We start from the raw sequence: 17,307 nt of genomic DNA, 5'->3' as shown, positions 1-17,307 counted from the left end.
GGGGCACAGCACAGTTGCATTGAAGGGGGCACGCACGCTGAACTCTGCATTGAAGGGGGCACAGCACAGTGTTCATTGCATTCAAGGGGGCACAGCACAGTGTTCATTGCATTGAAGGGGGCACAGCACAGTGTTCATTGCATTGAAGGGGGCACAGCACAGTGCTCATTGCATTGAAGGGGGCACGCACGCTGAACTCTGCATTGAAGGGGGCACAGAACAGTGTTCATTGCATTGAAGGGGGCACGCACGCTGAACTCTGCATTGAAGGGGGCACAGCACAGTGTTCATTGCATTGAAGGGGGCACAGCACAATGTTCATTGCATTGAAGGGGGCACAGCACAGTGTTCATTGCATTGAAGGGGGCACAGCACAGTGTTCATTGCATTGAAGGGGGCACGCACGCTGTACTCTGCATTGAAGGGGGCACAGCACAGTGTTCATTGCATTGAAGGGGGCACAGCACAGTGTTCATTGCATTGAAGGGGGCACGCACGCTGAACTCTGCATTGAAGGGGGCACAGCACAATGTTCATTGCATTGAAGGGGGCACAGCACAGTGTTCATTGCATTGAAGGGGGCACAGCACAGTGTTCATTGCATTGAAGGGGGCACGCACGCTGAACTCTGCATTGAAGGGGGCACAGCACAGTACTCATTGCATTGAAGGGGGCACAGCACAGTGTTCATTGCATTGAAGGGGGCACGCACGCTGAACTCTGCATTGAAGGGGGCACAGCCACACTTGTATAACGTACTCACAACCCATACTTGAGTAAAATTACAAGTGCTTGATCAAAAAGTGAATTGAGTAGAAGTGGAAGTGCTCTATCAAAAAGTGACTTGAGTAGAAGTACTAAAGTATTCAACATTTTTAGTACTTAAGTATTGCAAAAAGTTTTTTTTTTAATTTTGCTACTCAAGTACTGAAAGTAAAAGTACAAGTACTGTGTTATTTAGTTATTAAATAAATAAGTCAAAAGTTTGAATATAATATTGTTTTTTATTATTTCAAATGATTAACCTAAAGGACAATCACAATTCCTTTGGCTGTAACTTTTTCTAAACAAAAACAGATAAAGTATGTCCCTCTCTCCCCCTTTAAAGCATCCCTCCTTTTACTTCCCTGCATGTTTTTTTTTTTCTCCACAGCTTATTAGTTCGCAAAATCATATATAAACCAAGGTACAACAATATATTCCAATAATGAAATAAAGTAAGAGTGTATGAAATCAAAGTCAATAAAAAGTCCATATATATATATATATATAATATATATGCCATAATACCATATATATGTGACAAAACAAGATGAATATATTTTCAAAGGTGCAGGAATCAAACAGGTGCTATTCCAAATAATAGGTGCAGACTACCACCACCTTGTGGATTTCCCTGTTACCCGGCGGATGAAGGTAAGTGCAAAATAATATCCAAATAAACTCTTCCAGTGGAACAAAACTGCAAAACCTGTGCTCTCAACTTCCAGTGAAAAAAGCAAAATCAGCCTCTTACCAGAAAAAAGGTCTATGTATGCACGTGACTCTCCTTGGTTGGGGGAGGTTCTCTTTCCCCTTAACAGCAGATATGTAGACCATTTTATTTATACATACAGTAGCATTTATTTTCGTATGCGCTGATTTACATATGACATTATACACATTTTTTTGAACTTCATGAAACCTGCCATCTACTGTTCTGGCAGTGGTCATTTTTATAATTGTAACGAGTAACTATGCAGCACAAAAAAAAATTTGGAGTAGAAGTATTGAAATCATCGAAAAAATGTAGTGAAGTAAAAGTGGAAGTAGGAGAAAAAAAGTCTACTCCAGGAAAGTACAGATACTGCCTTTCGGTACTTAAGTACAGTAGTGAAGTAGTTCTACTTAGTTACTATACATCTCTGGGCACAGCACAGTGTTCATTGCATTGAAGGGGGCACACACGCTGAACTCTGCATTGAAGGGGGCACGGCACAGTGTTCATTGCATTGAAGTGGGCACGCACACTGATCTCTGCATTGAAGGGGGCATGTACGCTGGTCACTACATTGAAGGGGGCATGTACGCTGGTCTCTGCATTGAAAGGGGGCATATACCATCTCCTGTACCATGACCTGTGACATGCCTGTACCATGACCTGTGACATGCCTGTACCATGACCTGTGCCATGCCTTTACCATATCTGTGCCATGCCTATACCATCACCTGTGCCATGCCCTTACCATGACCTGTGCCATGCCTATACCATCTCCTGTGCCATGACCTGTGCCATGCCTGTACCATCACCTGTGCCATGCCTATACCATCACCTGTGCCATGCCTGTACCATGACCTCAAAGTCACGCAATTTTTTTACCGCGTTTTTTGACGCGAAGCAATACCTAATACATTTTTCTTTTTGCGCCCCCCCAAACATTTTGAGCACCAGCCGCCACTGCAATCCTTACAAATGTGCTTTAAACTGCAATAAATTATTAATGTGCAAATAACATGCAATAAAGTGACTCAATGCAGTATTAGTAAACAATACAATAAAATGCAAAAATACAAGTAAATATAGTCCGTAAAGTGCTCTTGGTGCTCGAAAATTCTTTGAGGTGCTCCAAAAGAAAGTATTAAAGAAAATGAACTACCCAACTCGTGCCATCATCCAACTGGTGATCTTGACCGGTGAGGGGAGAGCCGTCGTACGTGTCCCCGGGAGTAGTCACTGACAAGCAGGATGTCCCTATAACTGGAGTTTCCTATAAGTACCTGGTCATGTTTCTTTGCTGATGAGAGGACAGTGATAAAGATTAGGGATGATCGAACTTTTGAAAAGTTCGGTTCGGCCAGAACATCCGAACTTCCCGAAAGTTCGGCCCAGATTTCAGAACCCCATTGAAATCAATGGGACCCGAACTTCGGTAATCAAAAAACACCATTTTTAAGCCCTAAAACCCAATAAATGCCCCTAAAAAGTCCCTAGGGTTCTCGGTCATGCCCCATTAACTATTAATCACACAAAAAAAAGTTCTTAAAAATTGTCATTTTTGATAAAAAAAGCCAATTATTGAAAAAAAAAAGAGAATTTTTTTTATTTTGACTTTGGATTTAGTATCTGTGGGTCTAAAAAGTGTACATGTGAAGTTTCAGCTCTGTAGCATGTACAGAACCATGAAAAAAAAAAGATAATTTTTCAGTAGAACAGGGGACCCTCCTTTTACACCTATATGATCTTTTTTTTCTGGTTCTGGACATGCTACAGAGCTGAAACTTCACAGGTACACATTTTAGACCACCCAGACACAAAATCACACAAAAAAAGTTCTTAAAAATTGTCATTTTTGATAAAAAAGCCAATTATTGAAAAAATTAAAAAAAAAGAGATTTTTACTTTGGATTTCGTATCTGGGGGGTCTAAAAAGTGTACATGTGAAGTTTCAGCTCTGTAGCATGTCCAGAACCATAAAAAAAAGATTGTTTGTATTAGAACACTTTCAGCTCAGGGGGTTGGCTTCTCTTCTCGGTTTTCACACCTTGCCGGTTTAATAGCAGGCATTTTTTTGGGTTCTTTGCAGTCAGGAAAAACATCTGAACTTGTGTATAGTGGTACTGTGCACAAGTTCAGATGTTTTGCCTGCCTCCAAAAACCCCCATAAAATGCCAGCAAAAACACACCTGGGCATTTTTTTTTTTTTTTTGACGCTAGCGTTTTTTTTGGCATTTTTTGGGGTTCTTTTGAGGCAGGCAAAACATCTGAACTTGTGTATAGTGGTATATATACACACCTAATTATATGTATATAGACACCTAGCCATATATAGGTGTGATAGTAGCAGAAATATATTACTGTAAATGATTTCATTAGCGCAAGCATATATATTTCTGCTACTATCACACCTATATATGTCTAGGTGTGTATATAAATATATGTATGTGTGTATATACACCACTATACACAAGTTCAGATGTTTTGCCTGCCTCCAAAACCCCCCAAAAAATGCCAGCAAAAACACATCTGGGCATTTTCTTTTTGACGCTAGCGTTTTTTTGGCGTTTTTTTGGGTTCTTTTGAGGCAGGCAAAACATCTGAACTTGTGTATAGTGGTATATATACACACATAATTATATGTATATAGACACCTAGCCATATATAGGTGTGATAGTAGCAGAAATATATTACTGTAAATGATTTCATTAGCGCAAGCATATATTTCTGCTACTATCACACCTATATATGTCTAGGGGTATATATACAGACATATATGTGTATATATACCCCCTATACACATGTTCAGATGTCATGTCTGACATCAAACATGTCCTCAAAAAAAGCACTGGCAATGGCAACCACTGCAGCATGAAAAATGCTTGCTGGTGAGAAGCCATATTCCTGTCCCGAAGCAACTCAGAGAAATGATAATTTCTCTATAGCGGTCACCCTGCTATGGAAGGGTTTTGTCACCCTTCCATAGCAGTCACTGTCAGTTAACCCTACACTACACTACGGTCCCCTTACACTTAACACTTTCCCTACAGAAACTAAATTTTTGAAGCTAACTTAAGTGTAAAGGAGCACTCTAACTACACTAGATATCCCTTTCCTCACACTAATAAATGCTAAATGACACTTTTAAAGTAAAATTAACAGAACTGCTTCCACTCTCTTCCATGTCCAGTATAACAATGCTAGGAATATGGCGGGGGCTATCTTATATACTGGGGGGCATATTCACTAATGATTGGTCTAGGGACCCCCTAGTCACTCCAATCACATTCCTAGCATTCTCCTGCCCCCTCAATTGGCTTTTGCTAATGGTTCTGGTCCAATCACGGGCTTTTAAAGCCCATTTCCTGAAGCATTGCATTTTGGTCGGTTCTGGTTGCCGAATTCCGAACTTTTTGGGCAAAAAGTTCTAAATTCAGCCGAACCTCGAACACCCAATGTTCGGGCCGAACCGATGGTGGACCCGAACCGTTCGATCATCCCTAATAAAGATGGCTTGGAGCTTCTATGGATATCAATGCTGATTATGACCCCCTGTAATTAAGGGGTCATATCCCTCTGGTAAGAAGTACCTAATCAGAGCACTGGGTGAAGGTTTTGAGGTGAAGGCTTTCCATCATTCCCACCAAGTCCACGCTGTTCACATTGCTGAGAATATCTATCACTTTGAATTGAGCACTTTAAGGACTTTATCCATTATTTATTTATATATTAGCTCGTCTTCTGCTTTACCCATTGTTGTAGTTATGCTATTAATGGTTTTAGCAATTTAAGACTTATATTGGCTTTTACATTTATATTGTTTATCATATTTATGCACATTAGCACTTTATTGTGAGTAATATTGTTGAGCGCAATATTCACCCCCTTTGTTTACAGCGAATGAGCAAAGTTCGCCGCGAACCGACCGCCGGGCGAACCGACCGCCGGGCGAACCACAAGGCCATCTCTAATGAGGAGTTGGAGGTTGGCACTCTGATTTAGTTATATATGTGGGTATATTTGTGTACGCATGCATATTTTAGTGTATGTCACATATGGTTGTGTACTCTTGCTCCTGTTGGTTGCCCCTGATAATGGTTTACTGTGTCTGTTCCCCTTTAATAATAGGTGAGGGGAGGGGTCGTCACATTGGTACCAGTACCAGCAGGGGGGGTGAGACCTGAAGAATGAGGCCACGCCTCCGAAAACGCATTGTCACAGCGACCATACTTGTGTCATGTCAGAGGACCTCTTATCTGTGCACCCGACATATTGTGCTCATTGAGCAGTTGTCCGTCCATCCTTTGCTTTGCTTGTGCGGCGCTGGCTGGACCGGGCGCATGCGCACTTCGGACAGCTTCCCTCGAGGTGAAAGGATCCACTCCGGATGTCACAGGTGTAGGAGGCTGCCAGCAAGCGCAGGACGAGCGGCTGGCTGGCGGGACTTGGAGGAGAGATTCGCCTTGGGAACACCAGGAAGTGATCTGCTCGGCATGACTTTCATTTACGCTTGTGAGTGATGTTTTATGGCTTTGTTTTTACTTGATAAAATGGTGTTATGCTAGGGCGGTTGTGCGCTCTGTCCTTTTGTTTTTCTTTAAAGCTGTGTTCCCATTACCCAGTGGAGGTTTAGGAGAGCTGCCACGCCCCACCATTTATCTATCACTGTTAGTTGCACCTAAAGGTATCCCCAGCCTGAAAACTCAAGTTCAGAATCTGCGCATGGACTGGTAAAGTTTTTGTTTCATTAGTACAGTGTACAGATCTTTTTACCTGTGTATTATTGTCACAGGTGATGCCTGTTAACGTCAGCGTCAGTTAGCATCAGTATCAATTAGCGTCAATCCTAGAGAGCACCCGATTACCCGCCACATATTCACTAATACATTTTAACCCTTTAACACACACACTTTACACCTCCTTTATTAGTATAGTCAGAACAGATCAATATCATTGATCAGATCAGAACCATACTAGCATCCCCAATAGTATAGTGTTCCCAAAAACGCAACATTAGCAGGATCAGCCTTGACACCTACCAGCACTTGCGTTTAGCCCCTCTGCCCCCCCCCCCCCTCCAAACAACTGCAGTATCAGTAGATCACTGTCACTTCTGATACACAGTACACAAAATCGCAGCATTAGGAGAGTCAGGCCTGATCTCTGCTAGCGCTAGCAGTTACTTTTTTGTAGCGGTTCAAACAGTCCTTGACAACCAGGTGCTTTTTTACCTGTGAGTCACACTGGGTACCTATAAATTTATTGCCCAAAATGTCAAACAAAAGCTACACTAGTGAAGAGGCCTGCAGGATACTGAAAATGACAGATGGGAACGATGGGGAGTACCAGGGCCGGTGCTTCCACTAGGCAAACTAGGCAGCCGCCTAGGGCGCATTGCCACCTAGGGGCGCAGCCATGTCTCCGCACTCTCTCTCCATCATGAATGATCCTTGTGAGCTGAGGAGAGGGGCGGCCGTGTGGGAGGAAGAAGGGGCAGTGGAAGATGCCAGGTGTCTTGGGCAGTGCTGAACTACTAGGCCCTGGCTTTCCACCACTGTTAAGGGGCCCATAGAGGCAGGAAGTGAGTCCACCAGCGTGCTGCCTGAATGATGATCCTCTTCAGCTGGAGCTAAGCAGCCTTAACCCTGGGCAGGAAGTGACTCTCTGCACTGAGCTGATGGGCAGCTGTTTATTTCCCTGGGTCGGTATTAAGCAGGGAGCTGAGGAGAGCTGAACCTTAGCCAGAGCTCGGCACTGAAGGGCGGAACCATTACTGAAGCAGAAGCAACGAGGCAACGGAAGGGTCTGAGGAGGTTGGCGAAGAAATGTGTGGAGCTCTCTGACTGCTGCTTTTCCCTCCACCAGGAGCCAGTTGGAGCTGTGGTGAGCACTGTGGTCCAGGAGAGGAGTATCCTGGGAGAAGGAATCAGCAGGATCACAGTGAAGGAGGGCAGAGTGCAGGCCACTCTCTTCATGCCGCCCAGTGAGTGTGCCCAGAACAAGGGATCGGGGTCCCTGGGTGTTACATGGAGCATCCCTGGTATGAAAGGGAATCGGGGTCATCAGGTGTGCCATGGGGAATCAAAGTCACCAGGTGTGACATGGGGGATAGGGGTCACCGGGTGTAACAGGGGTTTGGGGTCACCAGGTGAGCCATGAGGAATTGGGGTCCCTGGGTGTGCCACCGGGGAATTGGGTCCCCAGATGTGACACAGAGAAACATTAGGGTCCCCAGGTGTGACATGGATGAACATCAGGGTCCCCAGGTGTGACATGGATGAACATCAGGGTCCCCAGGTGTGACATGGATGAACATCAGGGTCCCCAGGTGTGACATGGATGAAAATCAAGGTCCCCAGGTGTGACATGGAGGAACATCAGGGTCTGACATAGAGGAAAATTGGGGTCACTGGGTATGACAGCATGACATGGAGGAACTCGGGGTAGCTGGTCTTGCCTAGGGCGTAAAATAGTCTAGCACCGGCCCTGGGGAGTACTCACTGACAGAATCAGACTCAGTATTCAAACCTGTAGAGAGCAGTGGCCCCCTGACAGATAGCTGTGATGATGGAGGTCCCTGCTAAGCTCAGGTATACCCGACCCGTTCCCCTGTTGCTGAGGTGCTACAATTGCATGATTCTCATATGCGGCAGAGTGCCAGTACTAGTGCCGCTCTACCTTCTGGTGAACTGACAAGCACCAGCGGCATAGTACATCGCGGTCGTAGACAAACCAGCACTGCAGTATCACTTGGTGATGTGGCGAGTCCCATAAGTGCAGTTCAAGCTGGTGTGGTGTCCTAAAGCCACCAAGACTAAAAAGAATGAGTTGCGGTCATATTGGTCTACTGACCAAATTCATCATTTGCATGTGTTCTCTGCTGCCATGGCCAGGACTAGGTATAAGCAAATATTGCGGTTTATGCACTTCAAGGACAATGAACTCTGTCATCCTTGGGGTGAAAGTGGATATGATCGGCTCCACAAAATTCGGCCCCTCGTAAATCACTTGAACCAAACATTTGCAGCCTTGTATACCCCGCCAACAAGCTGTCTGCATAGATGAGTCCCTGATTAAGTTTTCTGGCCGCCTTGCTTTCAAACAGTTTTTCCCAAGCAAGCGTGCCAGATATGGGGTCAAAATGTATAAGCTAAGAAACCAGCCTAAGAATGGACTAAGAAACCGGAAGCTCTGAGCATTTCATCACTTCAGTTTCGCCAGGGAAGAACAGCGCCATTTTTAATTTGGGAAAGCAACTTATTACAGGACAACATGCTATGCATATAGTTTCCGGATTTACGAGGGAAAAGATAGTGACGTGGAGCCCCCCCGACCACATAGGGAGCAGCGGCAAGATTTTTTGGAACTTGGTGTCATCCTTTTTTATTCCAAAAGGGGTACCACTTGTACATGAACAATTTTTACACTAGCGTGCCACTGTTTAGACACCTCTTTGAATTTGGAATTGGCACATGTGGCACTCTGCGATCTAATCGCCAGGGCTTCCCTCAACAGCTTGTAAATGCCCTACTTAGATGGGGGGAGAGAGGCTGCTTGAGGTGTAATAAATTGCTTGCAGTGAGGTGGAAGGACAAACAGAACGTTTTTGTTCTGTCTTCTCTTCACGCAGATACAGCAGTCCAAACTGTAACAGCGACTGGTGTTGTTGAGAAGCCCCTCTATGTCCATGATTACAACCTTAAAATGGGAGGGGTTGACTTCAATGACCAGATGATGGGGCCATACTTAGTTCCCCCTGTAAGGCCAGACGCTGGAACCATAAAGTGTCTGTGTATTTATACCTATTGGCTCTGTTCAATGCTTATGTACTATAGAAATCCTCAGGAAGAAGTGGATTCTTCCTAAAATTCCAGAAAGAGATCATCACAACCCTCTTCTATTCAGAATGTGCTGTTGCCCAATTTCCCAATCCAGATGCAGTGAGCCAGCTGTATGAGAGGCATGTCCTCCCTGGTACCCCTACCTAAAGAGCACCCCAAAAAAGATGTCTTTAGCAAACACGGATATAGGCGTGACACCTGCTATTTTTGTCCCTCCTGTCCTGGCCAACCTGGTCTCTGAATCCAGGACTGTTTCCATCGCTACCACACACTAGTGAATTATTAGTATAGGGTACAGCATGGCACAGTCTAGGGCACACATTCACACAGGGTCTCAAAAGATGTTGGTTGGCTATCGCATTTTGAGAGACCCTAGCCTGGAACTGCATTTTATAGTATACTGTACTGTATACTATACTGTTACATTGTAATGTTTTATTGCTACTGTGTTTTATTGTTAATCATTGTTTGCTTTGCAAGTACGCCATTCAGCTGCAACACTGATCTGTTTATTCTGACAGCAACAGAGTTTGCTCTCACAATACGTAAATCCGTGACTCCAGCACTGTATGAGGTGATTTCACCACCACAGTTAAAAAAGACAAGCATATATGGCAAAGCATAGGGGCTGGGGTGGATAGAGGACAGATCGCCCCTATGCTTCGCCATAAACTTTTTACTCTTTTTTTTGGCACAGATTGCAATAATAAAAAAAAGTGTTGTTTTATTGAGTTACCCATATGGAAGAAAAATATATTTCCAATATATTTAGGGAAAACATTTTTAGAAATATATTGAATATGGCCAAAATTGTAGTATTTCAAATATGTCAAATATATTTGGGAAAAATAAATTAAGAATGTTTTTTTTAATTTTCTTCCACATGGGTAATGTTATTGATTTAATGATTTCACCACCACAGTTAAAAAAAGAGCATATATGCAGAAGCATAGGGGCTGTGGTGGACAGAGGGTGGATCGTCCCTAGGCTTCGGCATTTTTTTTTCACTTCTCTTTCCAGAGATTTCTTCATCCACATCGATCAATGTGAATGTAAGAATCTGTTAGGTTCCTAAAAGAACATTGCATGTATGCCCATCATTAGAAGTGGGTGGATGCAGGGCAGTATTCTAATGGTGGGCATACCAAACACATTTTCTGGCAGAGATTTCTTCTTCCACATCGATCAATGTGAATGGAGGAATCTGTTATGTTCTCTTTTTTTTGTTCAACCCACAGACTGCATGAAAAAAAGAACATTACAATATATGACCAACAAGGACCAGCAACATACTGGTATGTCGCTGGACTTTGAGTGGTTATACCGGAATGATGCCTGCAGGTTTAGGCATCATGTTGGTATAATTTTTTTCAGCCGGTGGTCGGCTTTCATGTAAAAGCAATCCTAGTGGCTAATTAGCTGCTAGACTGATTTTACAAGCAGTGGAAGGGGGCAACTCCCCTCCTGCTGCCTTCCACGGTTTTCTCTGGCTCCCCTGTCCAACCGCGCTCGAGCGCAAAGGCAAACACAAGCATCGGTCTCGTGTCATGGGTAAACAGCAATTGCACCATGCATGTGAGGCCTATAGAATATTTTGTTTTGCCACAAGTTTCGGGAAAATAACTATTTTTATTTCCTTACACAAAGTTGTCACTTAAATTATATACTTCTCAAACATGCCATGGTAATATGGGAAATTACACCCCAAAATACTTTCTGCTGCTTCCCCTGAGTATGGGGATACCACATGTGTGAGGCTTTTCGGGAGTTTAGCCACGTACAGGACCCCGAAAACCAATCACTGCCTTCAGGCTTTCTAAGGGTGTAAATTGCTCATTATACTTCCTCGCTACCTATCACAGTTTCGGAGGCCCTGAAATGTCAAGATAGCACATACCCCCTTCCTCCCCCCAAATTACTCCTTTTCAGGAAAGCAGACACCCCAAAGTACTTGCTAAGAGGCATGGTGAGTATTTTGCAGATCTCAATTGTTGCCACAATTTTTTGGAAGATTAAGAAAGAAAAGAAAAATGTATTTTTTCTTTCTTTTTTCAATTTTCAAAACTGTGAGAAAAAGCAAGATCTGCAAAATACTCAACATGCCTCTCAGCAAATAGCTTGGGGAAGTGACACTAAAGGTGAGGTGGGGTAGGTATGATGAGAACCACCGAAGAGTACAAATGTGCACACATCAAAGTTAATTGTAAACTGTATCAGGATATGTTATATTGATGTCTAGTACTTCTCAGCAATTCTACTTCCTCCTCTTCTTTTCCTTTCTCCATCGGGTCCCCGAAGGTTCTGTGGTCCTCTGCTTTTCTCAATCTACACCTCCTCCCTGGGTCAATTGATTGCCTCCCACGGCCTTGTATACCACTTCTACACCAATGACACCCAAATCTATCTCTCTACCCCTCAGCTCACTCAACCAGTCTCCTCATGCATGACCAATTTACTAACAGACATATCAGCCTGGATGTTACACCACTTCCTCAAACTCAATCTATCCAAAACCAAGCTCACAATATTTCCTCCCCCTCTTGCCTCTTCCCCTGATTTCTATGTCAAAAACAACAGCTCAACTATCAACCCTTCCCCCCATGGCAAGGTCCTAGGTGTAATCCTGAACTCTGAGCTATCCTTTTGGCCCCACATTCAATCACTGTCCATAGCTTGTCGCCTCAACCTCAGCAACATCTCCAAGATACGCCCAAACTTCTAGTTCACTCCTTGGTCATCTCTCGCCTTGACTTCTGCAACTCCCTCCTCATTGGCTTATTAAAAAGGCTATCCCCCTTCAGTCTATCATGAATGCTGCTGCCAGTCTCATCCACCTTACAAACTGCTCAGCGTCTGCTACCCCTCTCTGCCAGTCCCTCCACTGGCTGCCACTCACCCGACAAATTAAATTCAAGATACTAACAATAACTTACAAAGCCCTCCAAAACTCAGTCCCAAGCTAAATTACTAACATAGTCTTACCTAGTCCTAGTCTTAACCACTTACCGCAAAGTGACGTAGCCCTACGTCGGCAAACTTTGCGGTAGTATACCGGGATGATGCCTCTAGCTAGAGACACCATCCCGGTACCGTGGTTTAGAGCCAACGGTCGGCTTTCCGTCGGTAATGACCGATGCGGCTCGGGAGCCGCTCGATCGTTACCCGGGTGAGCGGGAGGGGACGTCCCCCCCCCCTCCCGCCGCCTTCCGTGACTTTGCTCGGGGCTCCCGTCCCACCTGGAGCCCCGAGCACCCAGCCGGCATGTCCGCCGGCTGGATGGAGTCCCGATCAAAGCTGGAAACGGCTTTGATCGGGTCTCCGATGGCGTAACCCGGAGGCGGCGTCCATGACGTCACTTCCGGGTTACTGTGCTGCAAAATTTAAAAAAACCGGCTGTATGCAAAAACGCAGTTTTCTGCGTTTTGCATACGTGGAAGTGTAGTGGAGGGGTCTAGGGTCTTTTAGACCCTCGATCCCTCCATAAAGAGTACCTGTCACTGCATATTGGTGTCACAAGGGATGTTTACATTGCTTGTGATAGCAATAAAAGTGATCAGATTTTTTTTTTTTTTAAACCTGTAATAAAGTTAAAAAAATAAATAAAATAAATAGGAAAAAAAAAGAAATTTTAGCCGCCCCTGTCACCGTTAGCTCGTGCACAAAAAAAACGTATACGGAAGTCGAGCCGCGAATGAAATAGCTGTTCAAACCACACATGTGAGGTATCGCCGCGATTGCCAGAGCGTGGGCAATAATTAAAAAATTACACTCTAACTCTAAACTGGTAACCGTTAAAAAAATTTAAAGCGTCGCCTATTGAGATCTCTATTGACCATAGTTTGTCGCCTTCCCACGGGGGGCGCAATTTTAAACGGTAACATGTTGGGTATCTATTTACTCAGCGTGACATCATCTTTCACAATATACAAAAAAAATGGGCTAACTTTACTGTTTACTATTTTTTAAATGCAGTGAAATGTGATTTTTAAAAAATTTTCCAAAAAAATGGCGTTTTAAAGACTGCTGCGCAAATACCGCATAACAAAAAATATTGCAATGACTGACATTTTATTCTCAAGTGTCTTTTCTAAAAAAATATATATGATGTTTGGGGGTTCTAAGTAGTTTTCTAGGAAAAAATACTGGTTTTAACTTGTAAACAAAAAGTGTCCGAAATAGGGCTGGGGCTTAAGTGGTTAAAATACCAACCAAATCATTCTTTGTTCCTCCCAAAACCTTATGCTTTCTAGCTCCCTTGTCATCTCAACCCATGCTTGCCTCCAGTACTTCTCTAGAATCTCTCCCACCCTTTGGAACTCTCTACCCCAATCTGCTAGAATATTTCCTACTCTGTCCACTTTCAGGCGATTCCTAAAGAATTAATCTCTTCAGAGAAGCCTATATGGCCCCCACCTAACAACTGCACATTTATTTTCTCCATCAGCCCACCCCTACACTTATTCCCTCTTGTATGTCTTGACCCTCCCTCTTATATTGTAAGCTCTAATAAGCTGGGCTCTCTGATTCCTACTGTATTAAATGATATTGTAATTGTACTGTCTGCCCTTATGCTGTAAAGTGTAAACTGTCAGCACTATATACATCCTGTATATTAATAATAATAATAATAATTTTGTAGCACCCTTCTAGTGTAGCGTAGGCTGCTAGGTAAATTTAGTTGGCTCCAATGTAATCAGAGGAGCAGGGAGTTTATTACTTAGGGCTGCTCATTATTTCACAGGCTGCTGCTCTGTTACTCCCCCTATCTTCTAGAGGATTCTAGATGTATAGTGAGAGGAAAAACCGAACAGGCAGCCTGAATATTTATGGGGCTCCAGCCAATCCTTAGGGAGGTGTGCCCATAAGGTTGTGAGAGAGCTCATGAGCAGTCTGGGAAATAAGCAGCAGGAGCAGTGTTTCTGGGTCCAGTCTTGCTGGAGTGGACCCTTCTGCAGTGGCTCTGCCCCTGGGGCAGCTTTCTGGAATGATTTGGTCCAGTCTTGCTGGAGTGGACCCTTCTGCAGTGGCTCTGCCCCTGGGGCAGCTTTCTGGAATGATCTGTAGGAAGACATCGAGGTCCCAGCTAGGCTTAGCTGGGGGCCTATTCACAGCTAAAATAAAAGGATTAAATTGGGTCTGGAGAAGCTCACTGGAATAAGCCAGGAGGAAGCTGGTGAGAAAGAGTCCAGCTGTCAGAGGCAGCCGATGATCCTGTGGCTAAGTAGCAACCCAATTGCTGAGGAGTTAGTGACTGTGTGAAGCTTTTAAACCCTGAAAGGGGTATAGGTCACTGTCAGCACAGGAAATCATATGGGACATTTAGCAGTTGTACAGTACAGCCAGCAGTCTGTAAGGTGAAGCCAAGTATTGAGAAGTCCTCAAGTTGTCTAGTTTTGCAGTTTTTGGGTATCCCATGCTGCCGTTCCCATCCCAGTACATCATTCTCAATAAAAACACAAAAATAAACCCCTAGACTGTTCTTTGGAGCCAGTGGAGGGATGCAGAAAATGCTGGGTGCCTGGCTGTGTGTGCTCAAAGGAGGGAAATAAGACCAAAACATCCAGCGGTTCTTTAGGAGCTGTGCTACAATTTAAAGCTAGTACATATGACACTCTATTGTAAGTCACACATGGCGATGATTTGTTTATTTGGATAAGCACAACCAATACATTCAACTGATAATACACTTTTTTGAGTTGTGGGAACATAATTATTTGATTTGCAACCATCACACATTTAGAGATTGGAAACAGTTTTTGAGGAGATAGCGTGGGATAAAATACACTTATTTACTTTTATTTCTAAACATTGAAGGAAAAAAAGTCTAATTTAAACATTTATTTAAAAAAAATTACTAAAGTGTTTCAGAAAATGTCAAAGATTGATAATTATTTGTCTTACATTATTTTTGCTGCTTTTACTGATTCAATTATCTCACCAATTATGTACATACCTTTACAATGTGGAACGTGAGCTCCCCAATCTCCTTCTTTAGTGCAACTCAAATTTTCTGAGCCAACCAACACATATCCATCAGAGCAGTTAAAATGACAATTTGACAGATATGTAAACTTTCCATTGATATGACAGCACGTCATTGATCCATGGTCTGTGCTATTTATCTCTGGACAAATGACAACTGGAAACAAAGAAACAGATTTAGTAAGTTCTGGTTTAAATACATATTCAAAAACTTGTAAATTTGCTGAACCTATAAAAATATAGTTACCATGTTCACATTTATCTCCATGATAGCCACCATCGCAGTTGCAAGTGTAGTTTTTAAAAGTTTCAATACATTCCCCATGGTTGTTGCAAGAAGAAGGATGGCAAGAAGCTGAACATGAAGATAACAATACATACTAGTCAGAATAATTGAAATTTAATTTTAAATGTAAGTACTACTTTCATAAAGATCCTGGCATATTTGACATGTATATATTTATATTCTGTATGCTCTGTGAACTGCAGGAAATAGCCAGTGAGAAGCATGGATGTATGAGCTGAGAGTAGTCTTTAATAATTGTATTATTATTAAATATTAAATTGATTGTAAAGTCTTATTTTTTTTCTATTAAAATAACAAACATGTTATACTCACCTGCTCTGTGTAGTGGTTTTGCCCAGGGCAGCCCAGATCCTTCTCTTCTCAGGTCCCTGGATGGAGCTCTTGGCCCCTCACTCCTGTTGAGTGCCCTCACAACAAGCAGCTTGCTATGGGGGCCCCTGAGCCGAGCTGCAGTTTCGTGTATCCATTGAGGCACGGAGCTGTCGTTCGGCCCCCGTCCCCTTCTCTCCTGATTGGCTGACTGAGTTTGATTAACAGCAACAGGAGTCAATGCTGCCGTTGCTGTGTCTCAGGCAAACAGAAGAGAGAGTCCCAAGTGGCTGAGGCACTCGTGGACATCACTGGATAGAGAGAGGGCTCAGGTAAGTATTAAGGGGGCTGAGGGGAGCTGCTTCACACAGAAGGCGTTTTATCTTAATGCATAGAAATAAAAAAAAAACTTCTGACTTTACAACCCCTTTTATTCCATTTTTATAAATGAGTACGTGATCATGTATATTATATTGGGAAAATAAAGATTGTTTCGCTGATTATCCCACATGTAGGTTTTGGTTCATAATCATAACTATGATGTATCTGTTATGCATTTCATTTTGGAGAGGGGGAATGGGTACCTGGTTCTAACAGGTACCTGCTCCCACTTTCCGCTCAGATTGCCTAGGCAATCCAAGCGGAAGTTATTTCTCCTTTCCTCCCTTCCCGCAATTCTCTGGGTCCCAGAAAACCGCAGGACCATTCAAAAAGTGCGGCATGGCTCACACACGCACAGTGGGCAGCCGGCTGAGAAGCTGAAAGCTGCACAGCTGGCTGCCCACAGTTAAAGAGGTTGTAAACTCTTTTTTTATTTTCTTTTTTCTTACTTACCCTGCAAGAGAAACACATAATGAGCTAGTATGCGATGCATACTAGCTCATTATGAAATACTTACCTTAGAACGAGCCCCCGCCGTGCCGTCCGCTTAGCTGGATGACGGGCGACATGTCTAGTCGCCCGTCTTCCGGGATCGCGGCATCCGGCCATCTGATTGGCCGGAGGCGCGGTGACGTCACTCCCGCGCACGCGCGCGGGAGCCGACAGTCACGGCACGGAGTTCTGAATGAACGGCACGAGCGGCCGTTCCTTCAGTGCGCCTGCGCCAGTGACGTCACTGGATGCTTCTAAGGTAAATATCTCCTAAACGGTACATGTTTAGGAGATATTTACAGTACCTATAGGTAAGCCTTATTATAGGCTTACCTATAGGTACAAGTTGTAGAGGAGGGTTTACTTCCTCTTTAAGATGCTGGCAAGGGTAACCTGGGAGCTAGTAAAGAACTAGTCCAGGGGAAGATCCTTGGATAGGTAAGTGCCCATTAATTAAGGGAAATTTTAGGATTATATAATATTATATTATATCATTTTTAGCCCTAGACTTTTCATTTTTA

The sequence above is a fragment of the Pelophylax lessonae genome (genome assembly GCF_965119305.1).
Source record: "Pelophylax lessonae genome assembly, chromosome: 8".
Classification (NCBI taxonomy): domain Eukaryota; kingdom Metazoa; phylum Chordata; class Amphibia; order Anura; family Ranidae; genus Pelophylax; species Pelophylax lessonae.
Note: the sequence above shows the minus strand (reverse complement) of the source record.